Genomic DNA, 4,902 nt, shown 5'->3' on the forward strand with positions numbered 1-4,902 from the left:
ATATTATATATATTATATAATATATATTTATTATTTATATATAAGTATATATTTATATATATATAATATATATAATATACACACAATACATACACATACATACATGTATATATACATGCACATATATATACACACACATATATACATTTAAGTACAAAAATGGTGGGGTTTATAGTAGAACACTTGGCTAGTAAGTATGTGGTTCTCAGGATGACCAAAAGCAAGAGATAACAACACACCCTCCTGGGAGTCTCATTCTCTCAGCAGACACCTTCCACCTCTGCACACAGAGCTCTGAAAATACCCAGAGGCCATGAATGGAGCCCACTTGCTTTCCTTGCTGGACGTTCCAAAGAGCGAGGAGGAGCCAGGCTGTCACCTGTGCATTGACATGCAGATGCAAGGTTTTGTTTTGTTCTAAATCTGTGAACTAGAGTTAGCCTAGTTAGTATGCCAAAAAATAATAAAAGCCCTCAGATAGGGTGGTTATAAAGAAGGCTTATTTCCAAAAGTGCAGGTTCCGGAGCTCCCCAGGGGACAAACTCCCGGCAGAGCCAGACCTGCTGTCACTGATAGGTCTCAGAGAAAGAAGAGGAGGAGACCAGGGGCTTCACCAGAAGGAAGAGAGATTCTATAGAGTTCTCTTGGCAGGGGGCTGTATAATCCGTAGTGACTGACAGGAAGGAATCCCCAGTCTCTCTTCCTCCTGTCCCTATTCCCTGCTGGGGGCACTTAAGGCAGAAGCCACCTGGAAACTAGAGTGTGACTCTAATATTTTCCTGGTTTTTTGTTTTGCTTTGTTTTAGTTTGGTTTTGTTTTTGGACAGGATTTGATCATGTATCTCTCTGGCTGCCCTGGAAGTCACTATGTAGACCAAGCTGGGCTTGAACTCAGTGATCAGCCTGCCTCTGCATCCTGGGTGTTGGGATTAAAAGTGTGTGTCAAGACCCCCCGGCGTGACTCTTTGTGTGTATGCTGTGTATGTGTGTGCGCTCACTCTTGTGGGCATGCACATTTCAGACCCATGTCTGGAAGGTCCTCTAGTCCACAGAGGAATACTCAGTAGCAACAAAGTATATTGTTATCCATCTTATTTTTCGAGACAGGGTCTCTGACTGATCGGACTCATAGTTTTGGATAGATTTGCTGACGAGAGATCTGTCTCAGTCCCCGCAAGCTCCATCCCCACCCCACCCAGAGCTGAAATCACAGATACACCCCCCCCCCAAGTTCAGCTTTTACTCGGATGTTGAAATCTGAACTCAGATCCTCATTGCTTGAGTGGCAAGCATTTTCCCCACTGAGCCCCATCTCTAACCTTGAAAAGGAATCCAGAGATGAACACAACAGAGTGTCATCAAGTACATTTCTTCCAGTTTGTTTGGTGTGTGTGTGTGTGTGCCTGTGTGTGTGTGCCTGTGTGTGCGCCTGTGGATGTGTGTGGATGTGTGTGCCTCTGTGTGTGTGTGTGTGTGTGTGTGTGTGTGTGTATGTGTGTGCCTGTGTGTGCGTCTGTGGATGTGTGTGGATGTGTGTGTATGGAAGGTGAGAGGACAATGTGAAGGAACCCATATACTGTATTTATTAAGAAACAAATAACCTATATGTTAGCATGAACCAAGCCCTGGGTTTGATACTTAACACACATCTGTAATTTCAGCACCTGCATTTTGGAGGTGAAGGTAGTAGTCCAAGGCAAGGTCACTCTTACCTACATAGTAAAGTGAAGCCCAGCCTGGGTTACGTGAGCCAATGTCTTCTTTTTTTCTGTTCTTTTCTTTATTCTGTTTTCCTTTTCTTCTTCTTCTCTCTCTCTCCCCCTCCCCCTTTCCTTCCCCTCTCCTTTTCCTTCTTCTCCCTCCCCTCTTCTCCCCCTCTTCTGAGATAAAGTTTCTCTGTATAGCCTTGGGTGTCCTAGAACTCACTTTATAGAGAAGGCCGGACTCCAACTCATAGATCTGCCTGTCTCTGCATCTCAAGTGCTGGGATTAAAGTTGTGCACCACCACAGCCCAGTTTACGTGACACACTCCTTTGGAAAAAAAAAATGAAAATGAAAAATTACCACAAGAGGACCCTCAGCAGATATCTCATCCTGTTTCACTGGCTAGGAATTCATCTCCTCCAGCAGCAAGGGAAATTAGGAAAATGGGAAATGGAATGGTTATAATTGATTTAAACCATTTTTATTTATTTATTTATTTTTGCCTGAGCCTGGAGAATGTGTCAAAATGAAGGGTCTGTTATCAAGAAAGGGACGGGGCGAATTCCCCCTGACAGAGTGCAAGGCTGTTTCCTCTGTTTTATTTGACAGTACAGCCTCTTATCTGCTGGCACTCTCTGGGGGCATGATCGCAGCGTGTGCCACTGATTCTATTTGTCATCCAAAAGGGTTGTTTGATCAACTAATTTTACTGAGAGCTTGTCGTGCTTTTTCTCTGGTCACAACGTCTCTCAGCAACCCATGGCTCCGTGTATATAAGCCCCACCCGAATGAACTGCAGTTTCCAATGCATGTTGGACAGTTTCAATGAGGCTTTGAGGGCTTTATTCTCTCTCACTTTGAAAAAAAAAAAAAAAAAAAAACTCATGAATACACACTCGACTTAAGTTTACCCACATCCTGGGGACAAACTAACTTGGTTTTCTAACTGCTAACAGGGCCCCAGTGGGATTCATACCATTTCACAAGATTTCATAATACAGGGCTGGGGATGTAGCTCAGTTGGTGCAATGCTCATTCCACGTGCACAAATCCCCTGGTCCCACCCTCAAGTACCACAGAAAACTATGCTAGGAGATACATACCTATAACCCCAGCACTTGGGAGGGAAGGGCGGCAGGATCAGGAAGTTGAGTCACTCTTAGGTTTACAGTGAGTTCAAGATCAACCTGGGCTACTTGAGATCCTGCCTCAAAAAAAAAACAACAACAAACACCAGGTTCAGGTGCTCATGTCTATGCTTGTGACCCAATCCCTCTACTTGGCACAGGTACTCACTATATCAACCAGGCTGGCTTCAAACTCACAGAGGTTCACCCGCCCATTTCGCCTGAGTGCTGAGATTACAGATACGAAAACACTGTTCTGGCAAGGACTATCTTTATTCCTTCATACATCTTCAAGGTTTGAAGCCACACTACCACGTTACAGCTATGAGATGAAGATGAATACCGCGGTGGTCGCAGAGACGTGAGGGTGGTGTGAGCGTATGTTAGCGGGTTGCATTACCATGGATGGCCTTGTTGTTCCTGAATATAAGTTCCACCTCCAACCCGCCAACCCCAAGCTGGGGTCGCACCAGCACAGGACAGTTACTACAGAAACAGTGACTTGTATGACAGTACCACTGACCTCACACTTCTGAGATGTCAGGAATGAAACACGTGTCTGCATAGCAATCCTTACCCCAGCCCTGAAGGGTCACGGGTTTCTCGTGTGCCTAGCTTATCACTGCAAACAGCTGACTCAGCCTGGGGCAATCTTCCTGTTCATCAGAACTCAGTTCAATTTACCCGGAGGGCAGGCTGGAAGTGGCCTTGAATGTAACTTTTCACCTGCAGTGGGTAGGGTAGCATTCTCTGAGGAATGTTCCAGATACTGTCTCAGTGAAATAGAGCTACCTACTCTAGTAGTCAACTCAGTGTACCCACTATCCTCCTTGTTGGTTTTGTCTCCCCTGTCCCCTTCTTTGGCACCTGAATATACACATGTCACATACATACACACACACACACTGGTAGCAAAGGATTACAATCCTAGCTAAACCAGAGGATTCAAGGCCTGCTGGGCATGGAGACACATAACTGCTCTCAGCACTCAGGAGGCTGAGGCAGACAGATCTCTAGGAGTCAAGGTCAGCCTGATCCACAAATCAAGTTCTAGGACAGCCAGGGCTATACAGAGAAACGCTGTTTCTTTTTTCTTTTCTTCTTCTTCTTTCTTTCTTCCTTCTCTCTCTCTCTCTCTCTCTTTCTCTTTCTCTCCTTCCCTCCCTCCCTCCCTCCCTCCCTCCCTCTCTCTCTCTCTCTCTCTTTCTTTCTTTCTTTCCTTCCTTCTTTCTTTTTGAGAAACTCTGTTTCAAAACAAAACAAAAAAGAGTTCAAGTCCTAAACCAGGCAGGGTGGCTCAAGGTTAAAAAAAAAAATGTTCAAATCCTGCCTGGTCAATTTAGATATTGGCTCAAAATTAAAAGTATGCTTGGTTTGCAGTGGCTGCAACCCTAGTGCCTTGGGGGTGGAGACAGAGTAGCTCAAGGTCATCCTAGGCTATAAGAGAACTTGACTCACATAATTAATTAATTGATTGATTGATAAATTAATTATTTTTTCAAGACAGGTTTCTCTGTGTAGTCCTGGCTGTCCTAGAACTTACTCTGTAAACCAGGCTGGCCTTGAACTCAGACATCCGCCTGCCTCAGCCTCCCAAGTGCTGGGATTAAAGGTGTGCACCACCACTGCCTGGCAATAAATTAATTTTTTCAAAAGTAGCTGAGGGTGTAGCCCAGAGGCAGAGAGTTTGTCTGGCTCACACACTTCCTACACATCCATCCATCCATCATCTATCATCCATCCATCCACCCATCTACCCATCCATCCATCTGTCCATCCATCATCCATCCATCATCCACCCATCTATCCATCCATCCATCATCTGTCCATATATCATCCATCTATCATCCATCCATCCACCCATCCATCCATCCATCATCCATCCATCCATCCATCCATCCATCATCATCCATCCACCACCCATCTACCCCTCATCCATCCATCCATCCATCATCCATCTAGCCATCCTTATTACTGAACTATGCCAGGCTGACATTCATTTGGTACATCATGGTCCGTAACTGCTAGGCTGACTGCTCTTCTAAAGTATTTTGTTGTGGTTTCTTTTTT

The sequence above is a fragment of the Mus caroli genome, chromosome 9 (assembly GCF_900094665.2).
Source record: "Mus caroli chromosome 9, CAROLI_EIJ_v1.1, whole genome shotgun sequence".
Taxonomy (NCBI): domain Eukaryota; kingdom Metazoa; phylum Chordata; class Mammalia; order Rodentia; family Muridae; genus Mus; species Mus caroli.